This window comes from Myxine glutinosa, chromosome 8, assembly GCF_964187855.1.
Source record: "Myxine glutinosa chromosome 8, kmMyxGlut1.1, whole genome shotgun sequence".
NCBI classification, from domain to species: domain Eukaryota; kingdom Metazoa; phylum Chordata; class Myxini; order Myxiniformes; family Myxinidae; genus Myxine; species Myxine glutinosa.
Window position 1 is genome coordinate 19,372,984 of NC_136268.1, and position 13,241 is coordinate 19,386,224.

Consider the following 13,241-nt stretch of genomic DNA (forward strand, 5'->3'; position numbering starts at 1 on the left):
GTCGTGCCGGAGGTGGTCGGCTCGGTAGAGCGGCCGCCAATGGCGTCGGCAGTTCGGCCGTCGACCGTGCCGGGTGCTCGGGCGCCCTGGGTGTTGCGTCGGACGGCAGTGGGTCCCATGTCGCCGCTGCGATGCGCTGTCCTGCGGCGGAGATCTTGTCGGCTTCTCTGGCAAGGGCCCGGGGATCTGTGATCGTCGTGCTTGCCAGGGCGAGGCGTACCGGGTTAGGCAGCTGACGGAGGAACAGCTCCCGGAACAGGAATGCCGGAGAGTGCTCGCCGAGCAGTGAAAGCATGTAGTCCATTCGCTCGGAAGGGCGCGTGTCGCCGAGCTCAGGCAGATCGAGCAGGCGCCGTGCGCGTTCCGCCGATGGGAGGGCGAAAGCATCGAGGAGAAGCTTCTTAATCGCGCCGTATTTGTCAGCGGCTGGCGGGCTTTCGAGGAGGCTCAGGGCGCGGGCCGCGGTAGCTGAACCGAGCGCAGCTACCACATGGTGGAAGCGGGTGTCGTCGGCCGTGATGCCTCGCAGGGCGAACAGGGACTCCGCCTGTGCGAACCAAACCGCCGCGTGAGCCTCCCAGAAGGTAGGCAGTTTAAGGGCGACTGCCGTGTCCATGTCGATAGGTCACCAATGAAGGAGCTGGGGCTCCCACGTCGATCGGAAGAATGGACGCGACAAAAAGCTAGAATTCATCCGAGTTGCTTTCATGAAATCAAACACTCAGGCACTCTGAAAACCCGTTTATCTGTCAGCAATATATATCTATTCCGCCAGGGGGTTTGCCCAGGCCCGGCGCCAGGGGGCGTGGCCCAGCGTCCTGGCTGCGGCCTGGCAAGTTGAGGGCGAGCCTGCCCGGGCATGCCCGGGCATGCCCGGGCGTCCCGACCGAGGCCTGGCAAGTTGAGCGCGGGCCTGCCCGGGCGTCCTGGACGAGCCCGGCATGGTGATCGCTCCGCGTCCTTGATAGGTGCAAGGCGATTGTGAAAACTCAGCGGCAGCCGCTACAATATATTAGTTATTATATTATATTAGTTATGTCATGAGTTAATTAGTTATTTGTGCTTGTTTGTGTCCTTTCTGACATCCTCAAAAACAGTAAGTTTGATGATTCAATTATTTTCAATTTTATTTGACTGCCAGACAGGCAGAGTGACAATATGATCTCACTCCACTCAGCACATGAGCGATCAAGACAAATTCGGAGCCAAAGTCCTGTTAAATTACATGTTCAGTTTCTTATTCATGTTGCAACTCGTGTTCAAAATATAACGTTCGATTGGGATTAACTTGTTCCTCGATCATAAACTGACGTTGTGGACAGACAGACAAACTGAACAAATTGCTTAACCCCACCTTTCACTTCATGCCACGGAGGAAAACTGCAACAAAATTAGCTCACCTGGACTTCAGTCCTGAGTATGAGCAGTATTGCATTGTATTGTATTGAAGTATTGCATCCTTCAGTCCTGAGAAGAATACCTGCCCTTACCTGCAGAGGGCATTGCAGCCGCAGCAAAACTTGACGTCATTGACAGTTGCTGCTGATGTATGTGAGTTTCAGGACCCGTGGTCCTATTTTTAATGAGTGTTGTCCATAATCTCACAATAAAGGCTTTATGAAAATTTGATGACAAAAGCTCAACTTATGGTTTCAAAAAAGTCATAATCAGGAGGCACAAGCAAACCTGCACATACACGCAAAACCCATCTCCCGCTACCTGGAGGACGGGATAATTATGGCAGAGTCGTTCGGATGGACATCTCACCTCGTTTTCCTGACGCCGCCACTGGTACCATTTCATCGCTTTGGGATAGGTTGGAGGAAAAGATCAGGAAGTTAACTTTTGAACCACATTGTTTGCAATATCTTTGATGTACATCAGAACATCTAAGAGCCACGCTGTAAATATAAACGCCATGCTGAGCAAATATCCCACGGTGTCTTACAATGAAGAGTAGGTTTGCGTTATCATCGGCACCCTGAACAAATTACAAATGCCTGTCCCAACCTACAGGAATGATGTCACCCGCAGCAACGTGCTGCATATCAGAGAAGATACCCTTCTCCTCCACACTCTCCCCTACCTTATGTTCCCTTATGAACAGTGCATCTCCTATTTATTGTAACCTTATAATTCTCGCCCCACTCCACACGGATGTGGAAAATAGATGGCCTCAGCTGCTCTGCAAAAATTGCTCGTTCATGGATTGGTGGACGGTATACCAAAACTGCATGGTCTTAGCTGACTGAAGCTATAAACAGGATCTGCACGTATTATCGGAGAGGATAAAACAATGAAAACCAACAGTCTTTAAACTCAGATGTGACAGAAACTTTAAACATCAACGATTGTAATTGCATCGCAGTCTGCAAGTCGAACAGCGGCGAAGCCGGGCTTGTAAAATATTACAAACCACAAACACACATGATTAGCTTTCTAAACAGTCGCTTATGCTGTTTACAACATTAAACAAAGAAATTTGGAGGAATCCAGACATCCATAAGTAAAGTTTTACTTCCAGAACTGAGCGAAGATCTACTGTAATCTATAGACCCCACAAGAGTTGGAGGTGTGCTCCTTTACCAAGCAGCTCGCTAGCGCTTGCGTAGCCAGCCGTTCCTTAACGGTTTTGAATGGAGTGCATGCTCAAATGCTTAAACCTCTTCGCGATCTCTCCACAATAAACTTGGTAAATGAACACACACCCAATGTTCTTGAGGCCTGACCATTGATCTACTGTAATCGATGTACCCCAGAGAGGAATGACCTTTGCCTTTGACATGACTCAAGGTGAAAGAGAAAATTGTATTCAGAGCAGGAGCACATTTACCGTTATTTGCAGGTTTCTTGCCCAGGAGGGATGGATGACTCAGGGTTCCCTGAAACAAGAACGTTGAGGGCTGGAATCAGGATAATTCAAGGTTAAAGGCTCAAGATTCATTCCGATTCCGACAGAGCACTCCATAGTGGCAGCAATTGCAGTGTAATAAACCAGTATTAGGCGTCCACGACCATCCTTGACTATGTTGTGGATTGCCGGCTTTGGCCCTCACTTTTTGACCTTTTTTCCTCTGGATGTTATGGGAGGGAGATTATGTTTTCATCCATGTCTGTCTGTGAATAGTGTACCTCAAAAAGTTATGGACTGATTCACATGAAATTTGTTGGACAGGTTGTGTGTGTGACAAGTACGAAATTATTAGATTTTGGTGAAGATTTGAATCCGGATTCGGATCCGACAAGATTTTTAAGCGATTCTTCACCATTGAGAGATCGGGCCAAAAATGATATATATCACGTTATTTCAAAAAGTTATGGACAGAATCAAACGAAATTTGTCGGAGAGGTTTGCTGTGCGACAAGGACGAAATGATTTTCTGGTTCTTGTCTTGTACGTTCGTTGTCTCCGTAACCGCTTGAGCAATCGACACGAAAGCTTCAACGTAGGAGCGCCTACTCAGGGAGAATTATTGAACGTTCCCATGGTTCTTTTGAATTATTGAAGGCTTCAGGGAGCAAGCACTCTCCCTCCCACAGATCTCCCAATGTCCCTGCTCTCCGCTGTTGTACTTGCGTGCTTCCCTCTCTCTACCCATCTTGTCTCCCGCTCCCTTTTTATTGTATGTTTTGTGTGTCCGTTTTTTTTTGTGATTGATGTTAGCTCTTACACGAGCCTCGATCTTGTATGCAAAAAAAAGAAAAGAAAAAAGAAGGAAGTTACATGATTGGATGTAAAATGCGACCGGTGTTCCACAAAGTCTGTTTTCTGTTGGCATGGGTCGCAGGTGTTTCACGGAGCTGGAATAAACAGCCTCGCTCGGTCGAATAAATAAAGCTGAGGGTGTTCTTGTGGAACATACTTCGGAAGAGATGCACTGAGTGCTTTGCAATGAATGCCGAACGTGTTCTGTGTGAAGAGACCCGGACACGCATGCGCAGGGCGCGCACACAGGGCTGCGAATGCGTCACACGTCCCCACAGGGTGATTGGCGGTCTCCACGGTCTCCAGGCGGTCTCCACGAAAACATAAATAAATGGGGAGGGCCTGCACGAATGTTCCGCCGTCCCTTAAGTATCCCGTTTGCTCGTCCTCGTTGGTGGATGTTAAAGAGTCCATTGTGAAGGTGAGGAGACCTATCCCTGAGATCCAGATCAATTTCCAAATTTCTCCCAGCTTAAGTCGAACATCAGTGATGACCACCTCGTTCGTGAAAGACTTGGGACACAAACTGGTCCCAGGACCCAGGGTGATCAGAATTACCAGGTAAAGTTGTGAAATGTTTATCTTGCACATCGTGAAATTTAAATAAGGTGATTTTAACGTGCGTAATCTATCTATAATTCCAGTAATCTCTGTGTGTCTGTGTGTCTGTGTGTCTGTGTGTTTGTCTGTGACCGCTGTTTCTCGACAACCACGGGTCCGATATACTTTAAACTTGCCAGGTATATTGCTGGGGACCCGAGGATGTGCCTTTTCAAGGTTTCATATTAATCGGACAAGTACTTACCGAGCTATGTCCAAAAAACGATTCAACCAATCAGAGAGCAGCGAGCTATCACGTGTGCCGAACGTGGCGAACACACTCTGCCTCGGACGGCACGTTTGAGAGCGTATTCATTTATTTCACGTTTGCAAACTATGTTGGCGCTATGTTGGCGTTAAACTATGTTTTAAAACTAATAAAACTAATAAAAACTAATTTGCGATTCATCGTAATTCCGGAGCTCCTGTGAGAGCGTGCGCCATTACGGAAAGTAATTCAATTAAAAACATAAAAACATTGTCCCAATTCAGTCAGAGCGAAGGGCGTTGTTTTAAGCGAAGCGCGTTTTATTTTTCCCCTAAAATTCAGTCGCCGGACGGTGACAGCTTTTTTTGGGGGGCAGCTACAGGCCGCCACGTACGGCCAATCACAGGACACGTTGTTGTGTCGACGTGCCGTGTTGTTTTCCCTCGCGGTTTGGAACGTTTTTCCTTTTCATTTTTTTCCCTCTTCTCTTTCTACTTTTCCTTGCGATTAAATTGCAAAAAGCCAAAATACGTTGGCGATAATTGAATAATTGGGCATTAATAGATAGATAGATAGATATGCGATATGCGAACTTCCGGACAGTGAAGACTTCACTTCCGGCCTTACGAAAGTGCTCTATACTTACCGGCTATATACTTCCTGTCTATCTTATAGCTTCCGGACAGTGAAGACTTCACTTCCGGCCTTACGAAAGTGCTCTATACTTACCGGCTATATACTTACTATCTTATAGATAGATTGTAGATAAAGACAATGCCCCAATCGAGTCGTCGTTTACGGGCGGGGTAGAGCGTACGGGTAGCGTTTTTTTTTTTTTTGGCAAGGAACGGGCACCCACGTACGGGCAATGCCCTAGTCTATCTATAATTCCAGCAATCTCTGTGTGTATGTGTGTATGTCTGTATGTCTGTGTGTTTGTCTGTGACCGCTGTTTCTCGACAACTACCGGTCCGATATACTTGAAACTTGCCAGGTATATTGCTGGGGACCCGAGGATGTGCCTTTTCAAGGTTTGAAATTAATCGGACAAGTAGTTACCGAGCTATGGCGATTTCTTTACCAAACACCGCAAGCCGTTCGCTTTGGACCAAACCATTTCATGTAAATAGAGGGGGGGGTTCTGTGGTCGTTGCGAATGGACCAAACCATTCATGTAAATAGAGGGGGGGGGGTTCTGTGGTCGTTACTGCCACGTGGTTTCAAAGTTTTTTTTGTTGTTGTTGTTTGCACGCATGTTTTTTTGCACCCACTTACGGGCACGCCCTAGGATGTTTACACACACACACCCCTACACAAATTATTATTTTATTTTTTTTGGCAAGGAACGGGCACCCACGTACGGGCACGTCCTAGCTTATATATAGTACGGGCATGCCCTAGTCTATCTATAATTCCAGTAATCTCTGTGTGTATGTATGTATGTATGTATGTATGTATGTATGTATGTTTGTATGTTTGTCTGTGACCGCTGTTTCTCGACAACCACGGGTCCGATATACTTGAAACTTGCCAGGTATATTGCTGGGGACCCGAGGATGTGCCTTTTCAAGGTTTTAAATTAATCGCAGAAGTAGTTACCGAGCTATGTCCAAAAAACGATTCAACCAATCAGAGAGCAGCGAGCTATCACGTGTGCCGAACGTGGCGAACAGACTCTGCCTCGGACGGCACATTTGAGAGCGTATTCATTTATTTCCCGTCGGCAAACTATGTTGGCGCTATGTTGGCGTTAAACTATGTTTTAAAACTAATTAAAACTAATTTGCGATTCTTTCGCTTTGCGATGCGATTTGCGATTGCGTTAAACTCGCTCGGGCGTTAAACTATGTTTTAAAACTAATTAAAACTAATTTGCGATTCTTTCGCTTTCCTGCGCGTTTGTGCACGATATGGCGATTTCTTTACCAAACTCCGCAAGCCGTTCGCTTTGGACCAAACCATTTCATGTAAATAGAGGGGGGGGATTGTCACCGTACTCGCAAGCCGTTCGCTTTGGCTTTGCGAATGGACCAAACCATTTCATGGACCAAACCATTTCATGTAAATAGAGGGGGGGGGGGGATTGTCACCGTACTCGCACCCACGTACCCACGTACCCACGTACGGGCATTGCACCCACGTACGGGCATGCCCTAGTAATAATTAATGTTCGCAGAACATCGATTTGGATTGAGGTAAACAGGAGCGGATTCCCGCCTGGGGATTCTGCTCTGCTTTTAATATCCCATTCAGTGAAAATACTTGTCGCAGCAGAACCTGTCTGTCTGTGACGAATCCTTTATTTTCAATAAACTTTCATTAAACATAGAGTGCAAATAGACAGTAAACTGTTCATTTAAACTCAACGCTTTCTCAGAGCACATGACGCCATCTTCTTCTTCTTCGTTAGTAACTCGTCCAACATCCTCAGCCGGTCCTCGGTCCCTCGGGAGATCGGGATGTGCCCCCCTCAAGTCCCCGTTTCACCCCTCACTTGGCCACAAGCTTCATTTCTGATGCCTCATGAAAGTGTATTGACCGCATAAAAATCTGCGCTCATCAAGGGAAACTACAGGGGTGTTTTTGCCCACCCCAAGATAGGTATTTGCTCTCTTCTCCGAAACTATACAAACAATTCCAATGAAACTTGATCACAACCTTCATCGCCCATGATGTACCAAAGTGTGTTCACGGCATTAAAACATCAGGGTGTAAGGAGCTCTGTGGGGGGTTTGAGTGACTGTTGCTCCTGATCCAGCTGAGCTTCAGGACTTGCGGTCCAATTTTTTTTGGTGGGGTGGGGTTATATTTCTGTTTATTCTGGGCCCTTTTCCTTCGTAAATTACACATACTGCAGTTACCTTGCAATCCACAACAGACTGTAAATAATGGCAGTTTCCCAGTCTGCACATGCATGAATGGCATGCATCAGCGATGCAAATAACTGCTGATTTCCAAACATGTTTGATTTATTTGAAAAGGCTATGGTCTGAGTCAATGTTGTTGTTATTTCGTATGCAGCTTGTGGCTGCTGGTTGCATCATTTTTCTGGAAGCGCGTCAGTGCCACTGATGCAGTGCCCCAATTACCAGAGCTGGTACTCAATTTGCCGACCTCGGAAGGATGACAGGCTGAGTCAACCCCCCTGGCATTAATTGAACGATCGACCGGGATTCAAACTCAGGATCCTGGGATCCCAAGCCGGCACCCGAAACGCTAAGCCAACACCAGGCTTGTCTGAGTCAATGGCGGATTATAACGGGGGCAAATAGGGCATTTTTTTGCAATTGTTTTTATGTTTTGCTCTGCATTATGTTTTGCACTCTGTCAAAGCGTCTTTGGGTTTCCTGAAAAGCGCTATATAAAATAAATGCATTATTATTATTATTATTATTTGTTCCGACCCCAGATCTTGACCGGCCCAAAAATTGAGTGAATAAAATGTTTTTATGCAGTTTCTCATTTACAAATGAAAATAGCTGTCTGGACGTGGTCCAAATTTGGTGATCTATTCTGTTCTTACCAAAATATCGTGGTACGAGGGAGTGAGCAGGGAAAACTGTGGAGTGAATTGTGCGAGTGAGTGGTGTGTGAGCAATGTGATTTTCCGTGTGCGTTAACAGTATAAAGAAGGCTGTGAGATGTTCCGAGTGAGTGAACGGTGTAAGGAGGGCCGTGAGTTGTTCCGAGTGAGTGAGCGGCATGGACCATGGGGGGGGGGGGGTGGGGAGGGGACGAGGAGGGGAGGGGCGTGAGTTGTTCCGAGTGAGTGAGCAGCATGGAGCATGGGGGTGGGGGGGGGGGACGAGGAGGGGAGGGGCGTGAGTTCCCTGTATATATGTGTGTGGGTAATCAATTAAATGAGGGAAATAAAAAACGTATTTTATGAATATAATTCCTTCAACTCAGACTTAAACCACCTGAGGGGTTTCAGACTATTTAATGCTTCACCAAGTCTCTCTGCTCATTTATTTTTTGTTATTTTTTAAAATTGTGTTTCTGTGTAAATATGAAACACATCTCATAGGAAAAGATATGATGGTGAAGGAGCTGTGCTCCCACGTAGTCGGAAGAATGGACACGACAAAAAGCTGGAATTCGTCCGAGTTTCTTTATTGTCACAAAACAACTCGGGTACTCTGAAAAGCCCGTTTATCGGGCAGCAATATATATACACACATTATCCCGGAGCGTTTGCCTGGGAAAGGCGAGAGGGGGTGTGGCCGGGCGTCCCGGACGCGGCCTGGCAAGTCGAGCGGGCGTGGCCGGGCATGCCCGGGCATGCCCGGGCGTCCCGGCCGAGGCCTGGCAAGTTGAGCGCGGGCCTGCCCGGGCGTCCTGGACGAGCCCGGCATGGTGATCGCTCCGCGTCCTTGGTAGGTGCAAGGCGATTGTGTAAACCCAGCGGTAGCCGCTACAACTCATTCTATTATGCTTGTTGGTGTGTCTTGGACGACTGTGGGATTTCGTTTGTCGACTGTGGATATATCATTCGTTGATCTTTTATATTTTAGAACGTCCCACGTACTGCCCAAGTGCGCTGCAAATGCAGGTGAAATGAACGAAACAGCTTTGAATGCGAACCTGCATTGGAACAGCAAAACAGTGTTTCTCCAATTTGAGGATCTTACTAATCTGCTTAATGGTTTGTTTACTGTAAATGCTAATTACTGTCCTTTATTCACAATGTACCTTACTTGTTCTGTGGCATTTAATCGTGCTGTGTATGTTATCTTCACTGGGCTAGAGTTTGATGTGCATGACTGTCTTGGCCAGACTTTACCACGTTGCTGGTTCAGTTCACTCGCTCATCATTTCCCCAGAATATCTTTCTCGACATTATTTTTACTCTGCGCACGAAGCGAATAGCGAGGTTAAGCAATTGGTTCATACTGTCTACAGACGTCAGTCTATGATCTATTATGATCCTTAATTTCAATTGAATGTTAAATTTTGAACACTATAGAACATGAATCGGAACACGAACCTGCAGTTTAGCAGTAATTTCGCTCTGAATTTGGCAAAGTGTATGGAATCTTGTCCCAATCACACATGCGCAGTAAGGTAAAAAAAAAATTAAGTCTGCCTGTCTCTCTGGCAATCAAAAAAATCGAAAATCATTCCAAATGGGAGGAGGTGCCCCCATGTTGAAAATTTTGTGTCCATTAGATCAATAGTTGCAGAGAAAAACTACATGGTATTCATCGAACACTTACCCTGCGCAGTCAACTTGTTGCGAGGCAACTCTTCTGTTTTTGAACATTTTTTTATTTGATCCAATATGGCTGCCAGACCACATGAGCGATGACATCATAAATTTATATTTAGTGGGGCAGATATGTGAAAAAGATGTTCATTTCCGGCAGAAAGTGTGAAATTTCGCATACAGGGGTATTTTGGGGCGCTGATTTCAAAAATTGGCGGATCCAAGAGATCTAACCAATGGACCGGCCGCCATCTTGAATTCCAATATGGCCGCCAAGACGAAATGTTGAAATTCCCTATCTTGGGTTCTAAATGACCTGTGGCGCTGAAATTTGGTACACAAGGGTATGTTGACATGCTGAGTTCAATAATGCAATAATTTGAAATGTCTGACAAACGGTATGGCCGCCATTTTAAATTCCAATATGGCCGCCAAGACAAACATCGATGTTTTCATTGCTTTAATAGCACAGTGTACGGTAATGTCATAATGTTAAATCATTTGAGCATTATTATGATAACTGGAAAATTGTTGCATCTCAAATCTACTGATGGGTTTGTAATTTTGTCGAAGGCAGTAGAAATTTGGGAAATTCAGCGCCCCAAAATACCCCTGTATGTGAAATTTAACACTTTCTGCCGGAACTGAACATTCACATGACATTCCAATAATTTATTTTGTTAATGTTTTTTCTCTTTCAGATCCAATGTCGAAATCAAAGAAAACATCGTCAACAATTCCAATGCCAACAGACTGGAACATTTGCGCTCTTTGCCAGAAACGTTCTGAAAATGAACCACTAAGAGATGCACGTAAGGGCAGCAATCAGTCGTGTCTAGACGTCTACGAGAATCTTGCTCAAAATCTCAAGGCATTGAATGATTTAGGTGCCTTGCCTTGCGGGATAAACATTTCCCGACTAGATGATGGTTGCGGTATTGCAGAAACCCTAGCTGCGCATGCTGCCAAATGGCACAAAAACTGTTATGTGCAGTGCAGCAGCTCTCGTGTGGCCAGGGCTGAATCAAGGGAAAGAAAGCAAAGTTCAGACCTTAAACTTGGTGAAGAAACTTACTCGCCTGTTAAGAAAAGACTCAGAACAAGTTTCAAATCTCCATCCGTTGAACAGAGTACTGCTAGCACATGTTTCTTTTGTGATAGCATTATCAGTAACTAGGGCATGCCCGTACTATATATATATCTAAAATTATATCCCCCCCCCCCTCTATTTACATGAAATGGTTTGGTCCATTCGCAAAGCCAAAGCGAACGGCTTGCGAGTACGGTGACAATCCCCCCCTCTATTTACATGAAATGGTTTGGTCCAAAGCGAACGGCTTGCAAGTACGGTGACAATCCCCCCCCTCTATTTACATGAAATGGTTTGGTCCAAAGCGAACGGCTTGCGAGTACGGTGACAATCCCCCCCCCCCCCCCTCTATTTACATGAAATGGTTTGGTCCAAAGCGAACGGCTTGCGGAGTTTGGTAAAGAAATCGCCATAGCGTGCACAAATGCGCAGGAAAGCGAAAGAATCGCAAATTAGTTTTAATTAGTTTTAAAACATAGTTTAACGCCAACATAGCGGCAACATAGTTTGCCAACGTGAAATAAATGAATACGCTCTCAAATGTGCCGTCCGAGGCAGAGTCTGTTCGCCACGTTCGGCACACGTGATAGCTCGCTGCTCTCTGATTGGTTGAATCGTTTTTTGGACATAGCTCGGTAACTACTTCTCCGATTAATATGAAACCTTGAAAAGGCACATCCTCGGGTCCCCAGCAATATACCTGGCAAGTTTAAAGTATATCGGACCCGTGGTTGTCGAGAAACACAGACATACAGACATACATACACACAGAGATTACTGGAATTATAGATAGATGAAGAAATAGTCCACAGAGCGGCAACAAAAAATGTAGATTCCAATGTTCGATTGATGGCAACAGAATTGAGGGATACAAAACTCCTGGCTAGATTGTCTGTAGGTGATATGACAGCATCAGATGCTGTTTATCACAAGAAGTGCATGACTGTTCTCCACACTCGATACAGATCATTTGTAAGAAAGAATGAGGAAGCCAGTTCAAGTGAAAATATGCCACCAGAATCAGTAGCTTTGGCCGAATTGATAGCCTATTTGGAAGAAATGAAGTGTGTTACATATTTATGTGAAGGTATGTGGATTACCATTCAGGTTGCTTATCCGTGTGTAGTATATTAAGGGTTGTTGTGATTGAAGGGTCAGGAGCCCTTCTGAACAAGTGGCCGGAAACGGAAGTGGCCGGAAACGGAAGAAAAAAGACACGAGGAAAAGAAGGAGGTTTCTTCTTCCTCGCCCCGCTCCGACAACCGGTGGAATCGACCTTGCGCTGCGTGGAAAACGCGGGGTTTCGAAACCCGTCTGGCGAGAGGAGTTACCTGGACGTGTAACTACCTTTTGACACGTCAAGTCACTGTGAGTTCGTGCACGGAACCAAGCGTCCGGCACAGTTTGCCCCGTCTACAAGGACGCGTACGGGTCGCACGTGGGGCCTCGCGCGCGTTGCAAATCGCGCTTGGTTTTGCCCCGTCTACAAGGACGCGTACGGGTCGCACGTCGGGCCGCGTGCGTTGCAAACCGCGCTTGGTTTTGCCCCGTCTACAAGGACGCGTACGGGTCGCACTTGGGGCCTCGCGCACGTTGGAAGCCGCGCTGGGTTTTTGCCCCGTTGCTTGGCAAGGAGGTGTGCGCTGCAGCAGCTGTCCCCGGTACGAGACGGCACGTTTGGAGCACGTCCGCCCGGGGTTCGTTCAACCGCCCGAGTGCGGCGAGGGCGACCATCATCTTGGTCAGTAGGGGCCCAGAGACATTGTGCGGGACCGAGACCAAAAGGGTGTCGTGAGTACTCACCGGGACACACATGTATAAGATGGCCATCTTAATCATAGGGAATTAATTGTGAATTGGGAATTGGTGAGGGTTGTGTATTGTTGATTGCTCGGGGAAAATCTCCGTGGTTGTGTCTTTGAAATTGTTTGGTATCATTACCATTGGAAATATATCCTTGAACATCAGTTGTCTCCTGGGTGAAATTCCTATGGATTGCGTGGCGAACGCGCCTATATAATACAGCTTGCTGGCGGAGTTCCTCTCACGGTCCGGGGGTCACCGAGACCAGGTAGTCACCGAGGGGACCACGTAACAAGTGTACAGATGACAGTTACACTTTCAAGTTAGCCGATCTCACAAAGCTTTATACAGAACGTCTGGCACAACTGGGAGGTGATATCTCAAAGAGGATTAATTCAACTCACCTTAAGGACAAGCTGCTCAGACACCTTCCGCAACTTGAGGCACATAAGAGCAACCATGAAGTGGCACTGTCATTCAAAGAGGACATTGGTGAAGCTTTATTGCATGCTTGTAGACAAAGCTCTGACAACGACGCGGTCATTCTCATGAGAGCTGCCCAGATTGTGCGCAAAGATATTTTGCAAAAGCAATACCAATTCAATGGATCCCTAGTTAACGAATCATA